The sequence below is a fragment of the Rhinolophus sinicus genome, chromosome 8 (genome assembly GCF_057876585.1).
Source record: "Rhinolophus sinicus isolate RSI-liver-muscle chromosome 8, RSI-T2T, whole genome shotgun sequence".
NCBI classification, from domain to species: Eukaryota; Metazoa; Chordata; class Mammalia; order Chiroptera; family Rhinolophidae; genus Rhinolophus; species Rhinolophus sinicus.
In genome coordinates this window covers 69,856,372-69,879,917 of record NC_142508.1, presented here as the reverse complement: position 1 = coordinate 69,879,917, position 23,546 = coordinate 69,856,372, and the positions used below count along the sequence as shown (strand labels likewise).

Here is a 23,546-nt window from a genome sequence, read left to right as displayed (position 1 = left end):
GGGTGTGGTGACAAGCCATATAACTTGAGAAAGACACAAATTGCCACCTCCTGGTACTTGTGTTAGATTCTTCATCAGCACTGAAGAATAATTTGATTTATTCAGTATCCATAGGTCAAAGTTTCAAAATGTTATTTAACATAGATGAGGGTGATTTGCAGATTAAATAAGAACCTAGTGGATGTTCCAGCCATTCTTACAGGAAGCACGTTACAAAAAAATCTGTTTCCTTTTTCCACTGTGCCTGCTTTCCATCATACATGTCACGGGCTTACCCTCTAGCTCACCCATCACGTTCCCATTCAGAAGGCGAACTGCACCAGTGACTTCACTTAGAAGTAGCACCAGATGTTCCAGTTGCTCCTGGGTAAGAATAAATTAACATTTTAAGTACTAGGTAGTGGAAATGTTCAAATATCATCTGTAGTGTCTGATTTGTAGCAAGACTGTTTAATGGATATCCTTTACTTAGGATGAGCTGTATAACTCTAAGACATCGGAAGGAAGCAGACTGCCAAAGTTTGTCAAGCTAAGAAAAATTATGCCCGCCTGAGGACAGCACTGAAGTGAACAGTTTGATGATATTGTTTTTCCAAGTCTTGCATATTGTATTGATTGAAACTCCCAGGAAGCAGTATTTGATGATTGTTCCTCTCAGTTCACTAGAATGTGGCAATATCCATTAGAGTGGTGAACCCTTCATCTAGCTGAGAAGTGTCTTAATATTTTGGTGACTTGAGTGCCCAACTCTGTTTGATAAAATTACACTGAGTCCATTATCCAACAGATATCTTGTTTATATTGGATTCGGTAATTGGGTCTCTGCCTTAAGAACCTATCTACAACCCCAGTACTTTCACAGCATCCCACAGCTAGTAAGTACTCAAGCTAGAATGTAGTCTTCTAGTGACAAGTCTAGCTAGCTTCCTATTTGATCATTCCACCTTTGGATTTAGGAAAAAGATTTCATTACCTATTTACAAATAATGAAGTGTGACCTTAACCTACATTTAGGCCATTTACATGTGTGTCAAAAGTGTTTGGAAAAAACAACAATAACATAACATGGAGAACACAGAATTTTTGCATTGCTAACTGAAATAAATCACTCATTTGCATAATGTGTTGTCATATTAAGACTAAAGGATGAAAGGAGTCATTGAAAGACAGTACCCAATTTATGATTCTCTTTCTCTTATGAACCTTTGATCTATGATTTTATTGGTTGCCCTGCTTTAAATTAAACTCGAGGAATAGCAGGCACAATGAGCGATTGAAAGTGATAAGCATTTGCCCTCATAAATCTGAAATGAAGACTAGAGGCCACTCACTAGCCTGAGCCAATGGTAGAAATGCTAGTTCCAGTAATGCTTTCAAATTGGTACTTCTTATTGACATTATAATGAGGTAATTTTTTCTTATTTTTAAAAACTAAAGAAAAATTTAAGTACTAAATAAAAATATATATAGTTAGACTAAGATAATGTTATTAGATAAAATTTAGCTGCATCTCTATTCTCACAAGTGTTAGAACCTGACTAATTATACCTTGCTGACAATACATAAAATTCCTTTCAATCAAAAGTCTGAATAATCTCTTCCACCTAATATTTTATCAGAATTTCCACAGGGTTACTTTAAAAAACCCAAAACAAAGCAACGATAACAACAACAAAAGCCAGTTCATCACTTTTACCTGTTTTCCTGTCTCCATTAATGTGTAGTACCTTTATTAGGCACTTGGAAATGCAGATGTGAAGAAGTAGGTGTTGAAAATGCTTGCTAGTATACAGTTTCTTCTCTTTTAGAGTTTCAGTGAGTCACACACAACTAGCAATCACACAATGTGGTATATATAAATATTTATGAGGAAATACATACAGAACACTGTAGAAATCCATGGAATATCTTATTTTTTATTAGATAAAAGTGTGTGAAGTTCTTTATAGAGAGGGGTTGACATTAGATAGATGAGTATATATTGTAAATGTGGATGGAGATAGAGAGACATGTCATGAGTAAGCAAGGAGCAAAAAATTAAAAACCGCTTTGAAAAACTGAAGTACAGCAGCTAGATCTAAGGGCAGGTAGAGATAAGGTTGTATGGACATTGAGGGCAGATCATGGGAGGTTTGAATACCGGGGGTTGGGCCATGCTTGTGTTGATAATAAAATAGACACTGAAGAATCGCCAAGGAAAAAATGACAGGATTTAGCCTGTGCTCTTGGAAAATCAATGTAAGGAGAATCATCTGACGGGGACTTGAGGCAGGGAACTGTTAGGACGCCAGCACTCCTCGCCAAGTGAGAGGCAATGAACGCTCAAACCAAGGCAATGACGATGAAACCTGAGAGAGACAGACAGCTTCAGAAAACATTGTAGGAGGATTATTGACAGGGTATGGAAACTGATGCTCTATCCTGGGAGAGAAAGAAATTGATGGTGGCTCTCAGATTTTGAAATTGTATGCCAGAATGATAGTACAGTTAACAGATAGAAAAAATAGCTAAATAATTGTTTTCAATAGACGGGTCAAGTCCAATAACAAGTTAGTGGCCTTCTGGACCATTCTGATGAGGATTGTGTGGCCAGATCTAAACTTTTTGGAAAACAGCATGACGATGAATTAGTGTGTAATAGACACAGGGTGAGAGAACATTTGCATGGCTATCAGGTGTATTCCCTCCTTGGTGACTGACATGGGAAAAAAGAAAAAGAAACAAGATTCACTAGTTTATTTGATTCATTTCTAATTGGTTGAAGATCTTCAAGATTATTGGTTGAATAGTTGGAAGAGGTTGTTTTTTCTTCTTAGGCTGTTACTGTATCAGAATTGAATATAGAAACAAAGACATTAAAATCCTAGTATGCTCATTGGACACAATAAGCTTGATGATTAGGGTGGAGGCTACAGTTGAAGGATCATTCAATTACAAAAAATAAAAATAAAAAAGCATGTTCTTCGGGTAAAACAAAATCTACATACTCGTACGAGTATGTGAATCCAGAGTTTCCTATATTCACTTTACTTCATGAATCACATTCGCATTTTGTGGGACAATAGATCTAAGCAGATAAATAATGATAGCTGACACATATATAAAAGAACGTGGGACATTTTCTGTCAAATGTATTCTTTATGAACTCAGTGAATGCTCACAATAACCCAATGAACTTAGTAGTATTAGAAACACCATTTTGTAGATGAGAAAACTGAGGCATGAGATGTTAAAAAGTTTGCCCAAGCCCACACAGCTAGGAAATGGTAAAGCCAGAATTTGAATCAGAGTAGTCTGACTCCAAAGACCACATTTCTAGCCACTGAAGTGTAATGTGTTGTACTGTATGTGCAAGCGTTCTGTGTGGAAAGGCACAGCAAATCTTTTCAAAGAAACACCTGTGTGACAGGAAATTGTTAATATGAAACCTAAGGGATATCAAATGTCCGTGCTAGGCAAGTAACTGAAATGAATGAAGCAGGCTGGGAATAGAGGAGAATGGGATCACGCATTTCCTGTCCAAAGAGAGTGGCTGTACCTCAAAGCCAGCAATACTGGCCCACCATTAACAGTATTCATTTGTCTTAGTGAGACACCAGAAATCCAGAATTGTATGGGCAATCCATCTATTTTTCAGTATTGGAACAAGTAAAAATAGAGATGGCATGGGGCAAAACAAACAAAAACAAAAGCAAAAACAAAAACATGTAGTTTGGTACATTTTAGCCACAGACTTCTAATGGAGCAACTTTTGCTCATGGGCGTGGAGCTGCGGACTTACTGAACACGTGGGTCAGATGACACATGTGCTAGGCATCCAGGGTTGGTTTAGACCTGAGGGTGTTTTCTTATTAAACACCCCATAAATCCTGATCCCAGGGACTTGAGATCCTTTCAGTCACAGAATTAGTCGTGTGACCCTGGGGAAAATGCTTCCTCACTCTCTTAGCCTTTGATCATTAGTCAATTTTTGAGAGGAAAGGAAGATGAAAGTACCTTAAGAGTCCCTAGGGTCTTTCCAAGACTAACATTCTTTTTTCTCCACTTTTCTTTCATTTATTTGAATTTTTCAATTTTTGCATTTTTTTTTTTTTTATTTAAAATAAGATTACAAGGGTCTTTCTGACATTTCCAAAACACCATATTATCTATGAATATTGACCCAGGAGAAGAGTAAAAGGCCTAGAATTTGAAACCTCTATTTTCCAGGGGATGGATGGTCAAGATTTTTCCAAAACTTTAATATTTGTTAGATCCCAGCAACACTGAATTGTGACTGAATTCACGAAGAATTTGAATTTACATGATTTTTAGAGCTCCTGGTCATGTGTTTCTCTAATCTTGCTTTGGAGAATTTGTCAACGCTTTTGAACATTTCTGGTTATCACGAGACATGAAGGCTTTTTGGATCTCTAACCATCCCCTACAAAATGCCTGTGTGCAGGAATGTTGTTCAGGACGTGATAACACAATAGTAGAAGAAACAAAAATAAACAAACAAACAAACAAACAAGCACATGACTTCTTTGGGTTTTACAAAAAATACTTGCAGAACCCTATAGGTTCTCTACAGGAAAGTAGAATTAGCCTTACTGTCTACTCTGGGTGAACCATATGAACCCCACATTCACAGACTTACATCATCTAAACCCACTCTGCAACGGAAAAAAAGCAACTTGTTAGGTTTTAGGGTTGTGGATATGCACAAGGAACAAATTTTATCTGAAAGACAAATAAATGTGTAAAGTAGGACCCAGGCAGAAAAACTGGTGGCTTTAAAAGAGATGCTTCAAGAGAGTTTCCTAAAGCGTCTGCTTCTTCCACCCAGAACCTATACACACACGTCATGTAATTTCAAATAAGTATCGCTTGTTTCTTGAGCTTATCTGGACATCCTGCATTTAAACCTTGGTTTGACTTGGCGGAATAAACTGACTTGTAAGGATGTGGGATAGTAGACTCTTTGTAGAACAATAAATTTGTGCAGTCTTCCTTGAGGTCAGTTTGACAATATCTATCCAGAATAAAAATGCATACACAGTGTTTTGCAAGCAAAAACACTTTGAGTTTATTTTATAGGTATATACACGTGAATTATATACCTTTACATGTATTTGTAAGATAGGGAAGGTTTTCAACAACCTTGTGTGTGGGGTGGGGGGTTAAAAAATCAAGTTTTCTATGCATACAATAGGAATATAAAATAGCAGTTATACCTAAAAAGAAATATTGGGGTTCTTTTTTGGGGAATAGACTATTTTCATTGAATATGTGTTTGTACTCTTTTTAATGTTTACTTTGTGCATATATTACTTTTGCTGTTTTTAAAAGCTTCTTAAAATTCACTGAAATAAACTAGAAAACAGTTTGTAAGCGGAAGGTATAACGTGCATTGTGACCATTGAACACAAAGAAACAAAACTGGTTTGAGATGAAGATGCTGGGTATTTAGCTAGGTCCCGTAATTGGCAAGGTGAGTTCTTCTCACCAATTACATAGCAATTCATAATCTTGACAGAGGCATCAATTGGACTCAAACTAGCTTTATATTACACCTCTTTTAAGTCACACCCAAAAGTAGGAATGGTGATTTTTAAGTGGGTGAATGTTAAAGGTTGACTATGTTTTCTACCGAATAAACATTTAATGAGGCACTGTGGACACACAGTACACACGTGTTTCTATCTAGAATTTGGTAATGTGGAATCTAAGTGCAAGGTTCCGCTTGAGAATGTATTCAGATGCTATGAAGACTATGACTCAGACACTAAATACCACTTGAAATACAATCTTCTCCCTTTAGTCTGCAATGAACGTCAGTTATTGCTTCTGATCCCTAACTCCATGCGACGTGTTCAACAATTCCTTCTAGAATGAACGATGCATCTGATTTTCTGCAGTGGTTATGAGTGCTCATATCCATTTTGTTCTCAATTCATTCATTATCCAGTTCTGTGGAACCGTTAATATGCGTTCCTTCAATTCTACCAAAACCTTTTGAGCACTTATATTTACAAACTAATGTGCTCGACGCTGTGCGAATATAAAGACAAATAAGATACATTCCACTGTCATGAAATTTATGTCTAGTACGAGCGGATGTGAGAGCTCCTAAAACCAAATTGTGCTATAGAGCGAGTTCCTGGACGAGTTACCACATTACTTGTGTAGTGCCTGGCATTGGGCTATGCTTATTAAATTAAAATATTCCTAAGAAATCTTCTATAGCTTTTAAGTAACATTTTTATAACAGTTTTAAATTTAAGCAAATGTGAGATGATTATAGAGAGTGTCATATACCTCAGACCCTTTCCACTCCTGTTAACGTCTTACATTACTAGGACAAATTTGTCACAATTAATCAACGTAGCTATATTATTATCACCCAAAGCCCATAATTTATTCATATTTCAATAATTTTTACCTAATGTTCTTTTTCTGTTTCAGGATCCTAGCCAGGATATCACTGTAAATGTAATTATCAGGTCTTCTTAGGCTCCCCTTGGCTGCAAGTTGCTGAGACGTTTCTTATTTTTGATAACATGGAAAGCTTTGAGAAGAACTGGGCAGGTAAAGTTGTAGTGCTTCAATCAGGATTTCTCTGTTGGTTTTCATCATTAGACTGGAGTTTGGATAGTGGGGGAGGAAAACACACTGATGAAGCGTGATTCTCATTCCATCGTATCACGCACACGTGCTAGTGACTTGACTTAATCACTGTCGATGTTGGCTTTGGTCCACCCGGCTGTGTAGTGCCTGTCAGCTTCATCCAATTTAAAGTTGTCACTTTCCCCCGTTTCCATACTGTAATTTTTTGGGGAAAAAGGTACCATGACAGTGGGGGTTATGTTCCTCTCCCTTGAGGATGAAACATCACCATCCATTATTTAGAATATTTCTTAAAAGACTCTGTGAGAATATAAAGACAAAGTCCATTCCACAGGGGAGGCTGTTCTCTACTCTCTCGTTGATTGTTTTTATTCTAACATTTCTTTATAACAGTATAGACTCATGGATACACGTATTTTATACTTTAGGTTATAATCCAAAAGTACTCTATTCTCGCTTTGCCATTGGGAGCCTTTTCAGTTGGCTGCCGTGCCCCTTTGACGTATTTCCATCCACCTGTGTGTTTGTTTCCAGCACGTCCTTTCTGAATCCCTAATACGCTCCAAGTTCTTGTGTATTTACCTCCTTAGTCTTAGAATAAGCCGTTTCTCCAAGGATACTCTGGGTCCTCTTTTGGAAAATGCCGTGTTTCCCCAAAAATAAGACCTAGCTGGACAATCATCTCTAATGCGTCTTTTGAAGCAAAAACTAATGTAAGACCCAGTCTATATTATATTATACTATTTATATTATATTATATTATATTATATTATATTATATTATATTATATTATATTATATTATACCTGGTCTTATAGTAAAATAAGACAGTGTCTTATATTAATTTTTGCTCCAAAAGACACATTAGAGCTGGTTTGGCTAGTTCTTATTATCACGGAAACATGGTATTAGAAATGGATGTCTGTGCACTCGACGTGCTCACTGCTACTAGGGTGTTGTTGCTTCTAGGATCTCTCGGCTGACAGAGCAAGGGAATATGTGTGTGTACACTAACCTGCATACTCGTATATGCATATATCAGTGAATGTCTGTATAGTCAACTAAACAGGAGTTTATGCTGATGCCTCCAGCTCTAACATATTCCTACATGGATCATTGCAGCCTGCTTCCCTTATTGATTGTAATCTCCCACTCCCAAAGTAGGAAACGTGGACCCACCCGTTTACTTGATCGTTCAGGTCCAGCATACGAGCATATACACAGTGTACAATGTGTTCAGAAATGCTAACCATACTGCTGGAGGGGGAGAGATAAACTTTATCAGCTAGAGTGCAGTGCTCATGTACAGCACCATTTGACTTCAGTCTTACCTCCCTACTCACCTGGGTCAGCATCTCTCCCCCACCTCCTCAAGGAGGCATTCAGTGCATTTCTACAACAGTTTGATTCCTTGGTCCCATTCCACATTCCATCCTGGGATCCCTCAACCTCCCAAATAATTGTTGTTGTGATTTGCATACATTAAAGTTCACTCTTTTGCCATGAACGTCTATGGATTTTACAAATATAGTGTCATGTGTCACCAACACAGCACCATATAGAATACTTTCACCACCTTAAAAAACTCCCATGTTTCACCTGTGGAACCTTCTCTCCTTTCTGATTCCCAGTAACCACTGGTCAGTTTACCATTTCTATAATTTTGCCTTTTTCAGATTGTCACATTAATGGCATCATGTAATGTGTAGCCTTTTCAGACTGGCTTCCTTCACCTACACTGTGCATTTAAGATTCATCCATGTGTTTATCTCATTGAATAGGATTCTGTTGCATGGATGTGCCTCAGTTGTTGGGTCCATTTGCCGATAAAAACATCTTTCTTCCATTTTCTGGTGAGAATGAATAAAGCTGCTATCAATATTTGCATAGGGTTTTTTTGTGTAGACATTGTTTTACTATTTTGTGTGTGTGTGTTTTTGTTGTTGTTGTTTGTTTGGGTTTTTTAAATATGCTTAAAGAAAACCTTTAGCTTTAAGAAATTTTCTTGGTATTTCATTGTATTATACTTCCTAACACAAGTGAAGTGCATAAAAGTGCTTCTTAAGTGGTTACTTGTCTGTGTACAAATGCACTTTAAATTCCAAATTCTGCCTTCACAGGTGGCTGTTCTAATCTAATTCTTTAATCTTATCCCCCATTTGATGTTGTACTGATGGTAATTACCTATTTTATTGTCTGTCAGTCAGTTTTATGTAGACTGACGCTGGTAGTTTCAATCAGACAGGATGCTTCTAATTTCTCTATTAGATTTCCCTGCAGAACTTTTTTGAATGGTTTACTAAACTCTAAATAAATTACACTTTCTGAATTAGTTTCCAACTATAACAAGAGTCAAGGAAGGCTATCAGTTGTGTCTGACATGCTCGGGCTTTGTTATCCAATACTATACATCAGACAGCAGACACTTTGTCTCCGAAAAGAGGCCTTTGGTACATTCATTAAAACAACTATGAATGTTGATATGTTCTAGTAAAAGGGTCATTTTAAAAATGTGTCTAGACAAACAGTACATGGGTATGAGAAATCCTGGCCTTTATCGTCTCTCTTCTATGAAGAAGATTCTGGCTCTATCCACTTATCCTGTTTATCCCCATCCCCGATCTCTGCAAAGTATTTTGCCGTTTATTTCTTGTTGGTGTTTTGATGCAGACTCTGGAGACACAGGTGGGGTAGGAAGAGAAGAAATATGATGGCCAGAGAGGGGGCACAGACCCATGAGATGCCGTGGAGTGGAGGAGAGATGAGGAAGGAAAAAAAATGGTGATTTTAAAAAAGATTCTCTACATCGTGCTCAAGAAATAGAAGTAAAACACTTGAGCTAACTTGAAATTATTTCTGCCTTCCCGGTTGTGTTTTCTAGAATGTATGTGACTCTGCCCTGATTTTGGGTCAAGTGGTCTACAGCTTCAAGGAGGTTACATAAGTGTCTCGATGTCTCATTCAATCAGAGCACACACAAGTACACACACACACACACACACACACACACACACACACACACCCCAGTATCCACAACAAGGATAATCCAGATTTACTCTTTCCCCCTTCCTGAGATCATGCCTCATTTCCCCCAAAATAGTTAAAGCAGTGAAGTTCTGAGCTGAGCTCTTTGAGTGTTAAGTAATTGTTCAACTTCTTGCTTCATATTGTCTTTTATGACAGCCTTTGGATTTCTTAATTATTGCATTTTGTCTTTCTCTGAGGCTCAGATAATAAGAACGTAGAATGGCTCACGATTCTTCAGACAGAAGGAAAAATAACAAAGCTTCCTGTGTTATTTTGTGATACAGCTACGTCACCCTTTCTGTCTTTGGAAATAAATTGTTGGCAGATCTGCAATTTCTTCTGTCTGCTCGTCAGAACCCTTGGCCACATGTCACCTATTCCAGCAGATTTTTATATTCAGGGCACAATGCAGCGCTCAGGAAGAATTCTTTACTGATGTCTTCCAGTCATTAATCATTGCCTACTACGTCACTATTAGAGAAACAACTCCGGCGACACATATGCATTCAAGTAAGGCTTGATTGTTTCAGTTTATGGATTATCTAGCTAGTGTGTTTTGCTTTTTAGTTTTTCTCTGCATTCCTCCCCAATCCTTATTTCCTAATCCATTTCTTCATGGGTTTTTGTCACAGACAGGAGACTGGGGAGTGGAAAAGGTAAAAAAAAAAAAAAAAAAAAAAAGTTAGTCTTTAGATGTCTATTAGTACATCTACGCAAAATTTTAGAGATATTCTGTTTGTTATAGAATGAATAGATTATATGATCATTGGATTTTCTGCTGCTATGTCTCCTGTTCTTTCATCTTAATTTCTGAGAAATCAGCGTGAAGGAATGGGGAATGTCAATAACCTGAGAGTCGGACACCTCGGCTTTGAATCCTGGCTCTGTCACGTGGTAGTTGAGGTCTCAGGCAATGATCTGAAACTCAGTTTATTTATCTGTGAAATCAGTTAATGCCACGACTTCCTGCCTGTGTCAAAGAAATATCGGTAGGTTATGAGATCACTGATTTAAAAGCTTTATAATACACACACACACACACACACACACACACACACACACATATACATACATACTGGGGGTGCCAAAAAATGTATAGGAGTGGACACTTTGGTCAACGTTGCTCAAGCAGCAGTTTGCCATAATCACAAGTGTCTGGATGCTGATGGTAACCACTTTGAGCACCTCTTGTAATTGCAGAAGTCAAACATGACTCTTATTCATCTTTTGTTAGCAGTATATATTGAGTATTACAATTTTAACACATTTTTTTCCTTTTTAAAAATGTCTATACACTTTAAAATGTGAGTGTGCGTGTGTTTGTGTCATGTAAACATGTCACTATGTAGACTCAAAAAATGTTATACCAGATCAACCTCTGTGTCAGTAAACCGGCGCCGCAATATTGCTGCCTGAAAACCCACCGCAAAGTTCAGCCACGTAACCACCATGCACCACCATGGCTCTCTGGGCTTGGCTGGGGAAGCTCATCTAGCCTGAACCCAGCTGATGGCTCTAATCCTTGGGTGCCTTTTCTGTGGCCCAGACTGAAGGGGCAGAAGCTAATCTAGGGAAGTTCTTCTCATGGTGATAGCAGAAGTCAAACGGCCAAAGTCCAATGGGTCACAAGCACTTTCCAAGACCCTCCTTGTTATGTGTGCTATTTCATTTGCTAAATAAAGTCACACATCCAAGTCCAAAGTCAAACAAGTCCATTCTAGCTTCAGAGGGAGGGACTGCAAAATTTTATAGCAAAGAGCATGGATACAGGGAAAGGTGAAGCATTGGGGACCAAAATCTTATTTATCCACTTCTAATGATTGACCTCAGATTTTGTACACCCCCTCTAGCTTTCTGACCTTTCCTTGACCTCCTACCATAACACTCACCCTTTAATATTTTTCATGTAAGACCACACTTATAATGCTTTATTGGAATTTTCTATCTACATTGCGAAATTAAATATTTCTGTCTTCATAGTGAAGTCATACATGCAATATACATTTTCATGCAAATGAATTTACAAAAAAATATCCAAAATGATGGCTGACTTTTTTCTTGCCATTTAAGTGGACATAATTCCCTATAATCAAATCATCTATATAACAGCTATATCACTGAACAAATTTGATACTCTTGCCTGCAAACATTTCTAGAGTTATTATATTATACATCGATCTGCCTTCTTATATGTAGGGTAATTCATAGGCACAAATCCAAACTTCTGTGACTTAGATCTTTGTGATATTGTGATGTGTAATTAAATATATATATATATATATATATATATATATATAATATATATATATATATATATATATATATATTATATGTGTGTACATATATATATACATACATATACTTGGTCTTTGTTCCTGATGAAATTGATAAAGGTATGTTTTGTTATGTTAATGAAGTGGCTTTGGGGCAACCACCTAGGTAACCTAAGGCTGGGGCTGGTAGCCAGTGGCCCCCCTGCATGATTAGAGGGTTGGAACTCTGGGGACCTGAGGTTGAATCATAATAACCATATCTGAAGGTGCTGCTGATACAGGCTGCCTCTGCTCAAAGGAGTCAAGCTTTCTGACTGCTTTTTTTTCGTCCTCAGTGCCTTGATAAAATCAAGGCAAAACAATGGGAAGATATGTCTGACTCTACATAGGACCCTAAAACCTAACAAGTTGCTTTTTTTCCGTTGCAGAGTGGGTTTAGATGATGTAAGTCTGTGAACGTGGGGTTCATATGGTTCACCCAGAGTAGACAGTAAGGCTAATTCTACTTTCCTGTAGAGCAGCTATAGGGTTCTACCTTAAAGGTGGAATTCATTTAAAGTTCTGTACATCAGAGAAGTAGTGTATTTAAACAACAACAAAAGGCTTAGAGTAAAAAAAGGGACTCGGATTTGCTGTCAGTCTCCCTGGATCTATGCCTTGCAGACAGTGCATATGGCCAGCATGTTAGAGTTCACGTTAAGAAGCAGTTAGCAACAAAAAATTCCTGGTACAAAACCCTGTCCTACATAAAAACGAATAGGGTTTCTGTGTCTTGGAAAGACAGCCACTTGAGAGACATGTTATTGAGATTTCTGATAGTCTACAATTTAACTTTGTTAATTTATAAATCCACCAAATATTTATGTCCTGCCTACTGTAAGCTTTTTTAATGGAAGAGCCATTCAGATCTTTAGCTAATTGTTTAAATTACATTCTCTGTTTTTAAATTACTTTATAGCAGTTCTTTATATATTCTGAAATACAGTCCTTTTCTTGATTGTATTTGTTACAAACCTTTTTCCCACTGTGTAATTATCTTTTCATTCCCATAATGGGCTCTGAATGAATAGACATTGTTAATTTTAATGTAGTCCAATTTATACATGTTTTCTCTTATAATTGATACTTTTTGAGGTCCTGATGGGACAAAAATTTTATTTATCTCAAAGTCATAGGCATGTTCAGCCATTTTATCTAGTAGTAGCTTTATTATTTTATATCTAAAATCTACCTACAGTTCATTGCATGCTTGTGGGGGTAGGGGAGTAGGTGTGTGAATGGTACAAGGTGAGTAGTAATCAAATTCCTTTTTTTCACTTTGAATAATAAATTAACCCAACAACAGTTATAAAAACTATCATCCTTTTCCCACCGTTCTGCAAAGTAATCTTTGTCATGAAAAAGCACCCAGGTATGCTGGTTTCTTTTTTTCTCTCTATTCTATTCCATTCATCTTTTTACTTTATTCTCAGACTTAATGCTGTAGCTTTAGATCAGTTTTGACAGCTCCTGGTCTAAGTCCTATAATTTTGTCTTCTTTAAGACATCCTTTCTGTTTTTGACACTTTACATTTACCTTTTTTTGTAATAAAATGTTTATCTATGCAAAATATACATATAGGATAGTGCACAAATCAGGAGAGTAAGTTCAATGCTTTTTCAAAAATCGATCGTACTCCCATACCAAGCACTCGAGAACCCCAATTGTGCCTCTCCAGCTCACTCAATCCTGCAACTCTTCTCAAAAGCAATCACTATTCTATTATCTAAAAATATAGATCAGTTTTTTTCCTGGTTTTGAATTTATATTAGTAGAATCACATAGCATGGTATTTTTTATCTCTGACTAATTTGTTCATAAATGTGTTTGTGACATTTATCCAAGATGGTATGCATTCATTGTTTGCTTATTTTTAATATTGTATACAATTTCATTGTATAAATATACCACAGTGTATTTGTGCAAACTATTGTTCACGCCAATTTGTGTCTAGGTTTTTTACTATTACCAATAACACTAATATAATTATTCTTATACATGATGTTATGTATAATGTATATACACATTATTGTGATGTGCATAACTAAGGGTAGAATTTTGGTTTATAGTGTGCATATATTTAGCTTTAATAGTTAATAGAATTATATGTTTTCTAGTGTTACATCTCTCATTCTGTATTGCTTTACCTGACTTTTCTCCAAATTCACTAAGTATTTCTTAAGCTGTGTCTTATCTGCTGTCATCGCTCTCTTTATCCTCTAAATGTCTATTTTTATTAGTCTTTGTTCTGCTTGGTTTGGGTGGTTCTTGTATTCTGTCATGTGGTCTGGTTTTCTAAAAAAAAAAGAAAGAAAGAAAATAGAAGTTTGCCTATTTCACATTAAATACTGAAACTTGTAGGAGGTGCAGATATTGTAGAAATAGTTTGACAACTGTGGAAGATAGCGTATTTTTTCCAGAGGAAATTGGCATTTGCTTCTGGCTAGCACCTGGTCTGCGGGCTCCAGTCAATCCATGTTCTTTTAATCCAAATAAGATTTCAGGTGATTTAAAACTAGTTTTCATATGTTTTCCAAACTGGTTTATTCTGTATGGTCTTTTACTGAGAGGGTCCCCTTTGGTGGTCCAGCTGCCATTATGCACTCATTCTGGTGCTCCCAGGTCCTTTCTTCTGCAGAGGCCCAGAGCTCCACTTTCCCCATCCACGTGAGGCTCTTGAAAGCTCATCTCAGCTTTGCCATTCAGTACATGAAATGCAGTGCAAAATGCTCAACTCAATTCTCAATTGAGTTGATCCCTTAATTCCGTACTTTTCTGACTTGATATTTTCTCAATAACTTCATTTTTTTTTTTTTTTAATTCAGTGTTTCTGGTACTGAGTGAAAGGGTTAGTCAGAACCACCTAGTCCTCCACTGTCTTAAACCCTTAAACACTCCCTTAATCTACAAAATGTGTAAAGGAAAAAAAAATCAAAAATGTACTTTGTAGTCCCCCTCATACCACCACCCCATTTCGCCCAAGGCTGTTAAGTAATAGAGTCAGTTAGACTTAATAGGGAACAAATTAGGTGAATTATTTGTTGCTAGCCCAGGAGATAATGCTCTATATTTTTCAAGGCTTGTTATCCTGTTTAAAGCTATAAGGTTTTAATTATTACTTCAATTAGGTCTTTCAAAACACAAACAAACTATGGGCTTAATCACATTATTTTTTTGCCTTAAGACTCGGATGGACTTTACTGATTTAAAGATGGAGAATGGGTGGTATCATTCATTGAACACAAAGTAAAGGAAATAATGTCACTGCTCTGTAAAACAATTAGGCAAGTAAACAATTTGGCTTTTCTTTCCTTACTTTTGTTTTTGTTTTTGTGTTGGATACATAGGTAGTAAAATAACACATCAGATATTAATTTCTTTTGGGATAATCTGTTGAATATATATAACCTTACTATTTTGGTAGGGATTCTTTTTTAATTTTGGGTTTGGGGAAATGTAAATATTGCCCTCCACCCCAGGAAAAGAATGTCTTGTTCATACGTCATTCAACACTGCATTTCCTTATGTTTCTACTGTTTATTTTCCTCATCAAAGAATATGAAACTGCATATACTGATGTTCAACTGGTGTGAAAATTGCTTCCTCTCTCTCTCTCTCTCTCTCTCTCTCTCTCTCTCTCTCCCTCTCCCTCTCTCCCCTCTCCCCTCTCCCCTCTTTCCCCTCTTCTCTCTCCTCTCTCCTCTGTCTCTATCTACCTACCTGCCTCCAAAACTAGTGCAGGCCATTTTGGAAATATATTTTGTATGGCTATACATTGAAATGGGTCATTTCTCACAGTAAGCTCTTCCTCAAAAAGGGACATATTCTAGTTTCTTGGTTTATAATAAAATCCTTTACTGTGCTGTGTATTAGAAAACTAGCATATAAATTGTGTATTCTCTCTTTTATTAACAAGTTCTTACGCAGAGTCTCTGTCGTCAGGGAGCCTGCCAGCTTGTATGTCTCATTCCTTCCTCATTTATGTGCCAGGCACTGTGATTGGCATTTGACAGCCATGGAATGAATATTCACTTAAAAGAGTGATTGAATGAAAGGAAGGAAATGAATTGCTGATTGCTAGGTGACCATGGAATTAGAACAAAAAGAATTAGACATTTCAGATACTTGTTATCATTATGTTAAACTAACTTGATGTGTCCATCTCTACAGTAAGAATGGCTTTCACATAAGCAAAAGGTCTGGGTTCCCGTTTTAACTTTATCAATGTAGTTGAGGTAGAGTGAGATCAGACACAGATCAAGAAAGAAAAACCAGAAAGAGTTTTGCAGTTTTGTTATGCTCACAATTTCTTGGCGAGAAAACAGAGTTCCCTGCAGGGTCACTCAAGGGAAGACTGGAGTTGGTCAGGAGGCAGAAGGAGGGAGGGGGACTGTGGATAAGAACTTTTACTGTGGTTCCTATGGGATGGAAAGGGAGAGGCAGGGCAAGCAAGTTCAAGATTGGTTAATTTCAATCATTTTGAAGGTCTCTGGGCAGAGGTGCTGTCCCTGCTGGTCTGATACCTGGCCCTGGAGGTATAGTGGCTCTGACTGTGAGAGCCGAACAAGCGAGGTGGTTGGGGGTGTGGACTTCCTCTGCTGCTCTAGCAGGGAACTAGCCAGCCTTTTTAGCCAGGGCTTTCAAACTGTGTCAGGACAGTGCACATGGGTGCACGCGCACACGCACACACACACACACACACACACACACACACACACACACACACACTCACACTCACACAAACACTCCATAGTACAGTTCCTGCATTTATTTTTCCACCTCTGTGAAAAGTTTTCATTGGCTTTGCCAATATAAGCTCCACAGATTTTGAAGTAAAATTAAAATTATGTATATATATAGAGAGAAACAGAGAGAGGCAGAGACAGAGAGAGAGAAACAGAGAGAGACAGAGAGAGAGCGAGACAGAGACAGAGAGGAAAACCGAAGAAAGAGTAAGCGAATGAATGATCTCCTCTCCTCCTTCACTAGCAAATTCTGCTTTTAGATACAATTCCAACATTATTAGTCTATAGTGAATTCATTCCTTTGCACCTGTACACAACTTCATTTTTTTTTTTAGATATATTTTATTCTGACAGCAATAGGAAGGAAGAGATAAGATTAATTTTAAGTAAGGAACTCCATATTGCTGTCACTCTGTCCAATACTTCTTTACCTCTTCTGATAAAAAGAAAGGGGTGAGAAAGATAAATGTCCCAGCTATAAATTGAATATACACCCCCTCCCCCCTTCAAGTGCATATAGTGAAATTCTAACTCCCAGGGTGATGTTATTAGGAAGTTGGGACTTTGGGAGGTGATCAGGTCACGAGAGTGGAGCCCTCATGAATGGGATTAGTGCCTTTTCTAAAAGAGCCTTGAGAAAGCCCCCTAACCCCTCCTGCTATGTGAGGTTGCAGCCCTCGATGAGAGAGCAGGCCCTCTCCAGACATTAAATCTGCCAGAGCCTTGATCTTGGACTTCCCAGCCTCCAGGACCGTGAGAAATAAATTTCTGTTGCAAGCCACCCAGTCTATGTTTTTTTTTTGTTATAGCAGCGTTAATGGACTAAGACAATCTATTTTCAAATAATTTAGAATAACCTGTAGATTAATTGACATGCTACATACTGGATTTGTATTTCCTTTTGTGATGACATTGGAAAATCAAGTAGAAACAGTTTGCAAAGTATGTACAATATCTTGAAGCATTTACCAAAATGAGTCTCATGGATTTTAATTACAGGTTTTTAAAAATCTATCTTGGGTTATTTATTCTTACAGAGAAATTTGATTTCAATGTTACCGGGATTTTTTTCCCTATACACATTAGCCTGGCAAAAGGAGAATGGAAAACAAAAATAAATACATACAAACACACAAAAAACCAACAATAAGTATTACCTTCTTTGACATTTCCTAGTAGAAAACATTGACTTGTCACCTAACGGGAAAATTTATCAGATGGTAACATCCCCAAGACAATTAAATTTGATATTGAATCTGGAAAGTATTTTTTCTATAAATATCATGCTATTATAAAAACTGATTGCTAATGTGGTGATTGACTTAAATGTCATCTCAGTTGCTGCCTAATGTTTGCTTACACATATTGTTGTTTAGAGATATTTATAAATTGGAACTTTACATGGTATGTTGACATAAATTTCAAGTAGAGACATAAACATGAAAATGTGACATCCAATTTTTCAGGTAGTATTGGTTTGCATGTGGATACAATGTATAGAAAACGGCCATGATGGCCACGCATGTTGAATTACTACCGGGTAACCTATTGCGGTCAAAAGGCCAACAGTTGTTGTAAGTCACGTGGACTTACAACAATTTAGCAGGCTTTTAAGGGAAATTTTTGATACTATACTGGAATCCTGATAATGCACAATGTATTTTTTCTCATACTACCAATTATCATGAGTTCATTCATAGAGTGTATTATAATTAGAACACATAACACAGAGTTAGAGAAAAAGAAGTTATGAGATTTTGAAGAGAATTTTGTGAGGACTTTCAAATTTGTTCTCTTTTTACTTGATTATGTCGTTATTCATTCTTACATGTGTATTGAGGTTCTACACGTCACATACAGTAGTAGGTGCAGGAACTACAGAGATGAAATGGGCAGTTGCTACCTGTCAGCATTGCCAGTGTCATTGCAGAACCTACTGACCGTACAAAATGACAACCCACAAGATGTTTTGTTTTTTGGGTTTTTTTTTACAAGCACCTGCATCTTTTTGTGATAGCTGTGTTAACTTATGAACTAAACATAGAGGATGAGTTCTTTGATATGAGAATTCAAGTTAGAATAGTCTTTTGTCTACAGAGCCTTGTCCACCGAAGGATGCAGACAGCATAGATGGTGGTTGCAAAATGTGACAAAAGCAAATGTATGAGTAATGCTGAAGTGTGATTTGCGAAATGGAGACCTACAGGAGATAAAGCCATGCAAAACATTTAACAATTTTGGAAACTAAGAGCCATTGACATTTTGACAGGATAATATCAGGATCCAATTTAATTGTTATACTAATGATTGTGTAACCCTTCATAGGATGAATTAAAGAGTGTGTCAGTGAAGTGTCTGTGTACTTTCCAGTCTATTACATGCCCTTTTCTTGTTCTGTTCTCTTATTCAGCGTAGCTATATTATCCAGAATCCCCTTTTCTCTGACTTCTAGGAGTCTTTGTTCCATAAGATACCTTGGTAGAAATTTGGAAGGGAGAGAGAAATTATGTATTGACCTCCTATGTTGCTTCTGGGTCCAGCTCCCACCAGATAGCCACATCCTTCATGGTTGTCTTTCACACTGACAAGCCCCCGCCATGCCTCTGGCTCCTTCTGGCTGATTCTGAGTTTTGAGCTCTGTATACCTCTGTATTCCTCTGTATTCCTACTGAATACCCAGCTCTATGGACAGTTGTTTCTTTCTGTGGCTAAACTCTGTGTTTTCTCACTGTTCTCTGTTTGGCTTTTCAGTTGTTTTCATTACTAACATGAACAAGTTATCTACCTACCGACCTACCTATCTATCACATATATAATTCAAGTATCTATATATAATTGAAGGGCCTAGAGTTGCTTCTGTTTTTGTGCCTGAAATCTTCCTGACATCTCTGAATCAGAGTCTATAGCAGCATCCACACACATCTCCTCGTCCATACATTGAAAGGCAGTATGTCTTAATATTACTAAAATGCAGAGTCTTCAAATGTAGGTAGAATATATCCAAATAGCTAACTTTTTTTTTTTTTCCTTCAAATTGTTAGATCTTTACATTGACTGTCATCTTAGACTGGACATTTAAAAATTATGGACTGTAGGCAGACTGGTGAGACCACAATAGCCAATAGTTCTGCTTGTCTCTGTTTTTTTGTTTTGTTATGTTTTTTGTTTATTAGCAATGTAGTCTTTGAAAGCTAAGACAATCTATTTACTATTACCATGATTCGTATTCGCCATAGTAATGAGAAGTCTATTTGCTTAGGCCTCCTCTTCTCATTACAACACACTGATCCTTTCTCTGTGAACACATAGGTTTCAAAGAGTGATTCATCTGCCAAATTGCAACTCCGGTTTCCTAAGTGCCTACAGGTTCAGTCAGAAATAACGCTTGTCAACCTCACCATCATCCCATTACATACAAATACACACCTGCTGTATAGGAGGGCAAAGACCTCTCTTGACACATCTGTAGTCAGGGTCGTGGGAGCCGTGATCCCTTGTAATATTTAAAGGGGATTAATTATAATAATTATAGAGTATAAAATAAATAGTGTTTTAATCTTAGTTTAATACTGGTACAATGAAGTGCTTTTGTAGTCATTCTAAACACGGCCATCTATTTCACATTAGCCAGGAAGTAACAACAAAAATAAAGAAAAGTAGCATCTATTCAGCCCATACAGTGTACCAGATGCTATGAAACATGTAAAATACAAAATCTCTAATTTTTCTTCTTTAATCAAAGGAATGGATGCTCAAGGGACTGAATCTATTTTCTGAGGTTAAAGCAAGATGTGACTCCTACTCTCCGACATTCCAAGTCCTGCACTTTCTCCTCTGAACCATATTGATCGTCTCTCGTATTGGAAGTGCTCAAACATATTTATTAAAGATGTAAGTGAATGAATGAAGAGATGAATAAATTATGATATAGCCTCAAGTTTAGCCCTTTCAGCTCTATATAATATATTTTCTAAGCCTTTAGTTTCATCAAGCCAGTTATATGATATCAATTTTCTTGATGACAGAGACTATGACCTATGACCTATGCAAGAATGTTTATGCTAATTGGGAGTATAAAGAGAGAAATGCAATTGCTGAAATAAATGGTCATATAGGCAATCAGGTTGCTACCATAAACTCATTTCTTCATGCAGGACCAGGAGAGTAAGTTATTAGAGCAATTATGGAGCTAAACTGGTCTATATCAGCTCCGAGCAAGGGTTCTGACTGTATTTGCATGATAGCAATTGCAGGGCATGCCTGGATTAAATGCAGAGGAAATAGACTAAAGGTAGAAGAAATTGAGCGGAATTAGGAGTTTAGAAAAGTAGAATCACGATATAAAAAATAAAAATAATTAACATCAAAGGCCCAGTAGATTCAATTCTTTCCCAGGCCTGAAATGATGAACTAATGACCCAGGCAAGTGATAATGTGGGTGGCTAGTAAGGGAGCGGCCTGGTGAAGAGACAGGCTAGTTGTAGGAGGAAGTGGTGGTAGGCCATGTCTTTGATGTAGAACAGGAACAAATGCAGAATATCTATGATAGATCTCACTGGCGACCCACAGAGGTCCAACCCCCTCCACCAGACACAAGAATCAAGAAAATAGCTTCAATAATAACAAAAATAAATACCATCAATGAGTCTCCTTTTACTACAGTTGGCTCTATCTTGCTAAGTCAAAGATGACTTTCCGTTCTTCTCGTGTTTCCTTCATGCTCATACACATCCTGTGAAGTATTATTATTATTATTATTATTATTATTATTATTATTATATAGATGAATAAACTTGCCCCAGGGCTGCTCAGATAGTAACTGGCAGAGGCAAGATTTAAATCCACATCTGTCAGACTCCACATCTCTTTCCATTATAATGTTGTTTTTGAATTTAGGTTGGAGCCCAAACATCTTCACAGGAATCAAGGTGCTTGTTCCTGGAGACATGGTTCATAGGAGACATGGTTATAAGTTGTCAAAATGGGAAATTACGGGATGTTTAGTGAAACCAGCTATAATACTATCTGAGGATCCATGTTTATTTTTTATCCTGTAGTTGTTTATTAGCTATATTCTTATTGGATCGAGGAAAAGGGGGTTCAGAAAACATTGGATTATTCTCTAAAGGGACGATAGGAAATTATTATTAAATAACTACTGTATCTCAAGAACTGCATTACTCCTATTGAATCCACTAAGAGCTATAGAATCTCATCCCATTATACAGATGAGGAAACTCAGCGTCCAAGTGACTTGCTTTCGATCCCACTTCTAATGCCAAAAACACAAGGTCGTTCTTATTTCCAAGCCTAAGCTCTTTCCACAACTGGATGCTTATTAGCTAAGATAAGAACATGGGGAGCAGGGTGCTGTGCTGATAGTTGAATCATTGTACATCCCCACTGTTGCTAGTGTGGCAGCCATTGGACGTCGTTTGTAGGCACCACAGGAGTAGGAAAAGGCCGTGACAAGGATAATTAGGACTTGTCTGATAAATGCTGGTCCCAGAACTTGGGGAACCTAGCAGTTTCAACTGTCCACCTTTGTTCTATGAATTGATTTATGGCATTTTTATTTGGAGCGATACAATATATATAGGCGATGGCAAATAATAATAGAACAATACAATAAAATATCTTTAAATCATTATCAAATGGATACAATGCCCAATAAGAAGTTGGAGATAAATTAAGCTATGCACAATCATCAACACAAGTATAGACAAAGAAACAGACTGCAAGATTTGGGTGTAAAATGAGTGAATGGATTACAATATATAAAAGATTTCAATAAGACAAATTGGTCAGTTTCTAACATTAATAAAAATATGTGAAGCAGTAGATACTAGCTGCTCAGTGTCTCATTTGCCCCGTTCACATGAAAGGCTTGGAAATACTTTGTCTTCATGTCAGATGTACTCCCGTTATGTAGAAGAATATAAAAACTCTCTTATCCTCATATCCTGAATAATAAATCCCTACTATAACTGACTCTTCTGGTTTTCAGTCCATGCCCATCAAGGAACCATCTTATTACATTTTGAATTGAATATATTAAGCTAATAGGAAGAGGTTGTGCAGGTTACTTCAAATGAGCTTTCCGGAAAGCCAAAGAGGCTATCTGCTGTTTGGTTGATAATCATCCCCAAGGTTTATGGATATCGTGAGTCCATCTTTATAAATCCCATCAACCCAGAGAGAGTAAAGTGTCCAAGTCACCGAGAATACAGTGCTGGAGTTCACCCCTAGAAGATGAGGAACTAATCAATGTATGTTTTTCAGGGGACTTTTGTTTTGGCAGCTGTTAGAAGGCCCCTAAATGGGGCCTGAGACATCCTGCTGTTGCCATTTTATATTTTTTTCTTCTCACTGAAATAGATAACATTGATAGATATGACTGATATTCTTAAACCTTCAGTTCATTATACACTTTTCTTAACCTAGTCTTCATCTCTCCAATGAGGCAAAATATTGTCTAGCATCAGTAACAGTCTTTTTAAAGCCCCTTTAGAAGCCCTGCGTTAAAATATATATATATATATATATATATATATATATATATATATTTGCCTCAGTAAACTGAGAACAGAATTTTCTCCCATCCATCCATGCTGCTTGTTTGCTGGAGGAGTTGGCCTGTTTTTCCTGTAGGGGCTTCACTCTAGGGGTGGTCAGGATGACTTACAACCTGGAGCCAAAGAACCAGCAATACAAACTCTGAGGGTCCAGATTGTTGAGACCCCGAAGGAATCCCAGGTTTACCAGACAACGCTTAGGACCACTGTTAATACGCGCGTAGTATTACAATGATCTTGGACAGAGAACGTAGAGAAATTGACCTATTGAACTTCTC

At 37.2% G+C, this 23,546-nt stretch overlaps 1 long non-coding RNA gene across 1 annotated transcript in view; it reads left to right on the top strand.

Annotated features, from left to right (window-relative positions):
• LOC148757600 (uncharacterized) overlaps nt 1–6,559 on the top strand; it is an 88,885-nt gene extending 82,326 nt beyond the window's left edge. The window contains exon 4 of the long non-coding RNA XR_016022232.1: nt 6,448–6,559. This is a non-coding gene — a long non-coding RNA (uncharacterized LOC148757600). The remainder of the gene's footprint in view (nt 1–6,447) is intronic.
• The last annotated feature ends 16,987 nt before the right edge of the window (nt 6,560–23,546 follow it).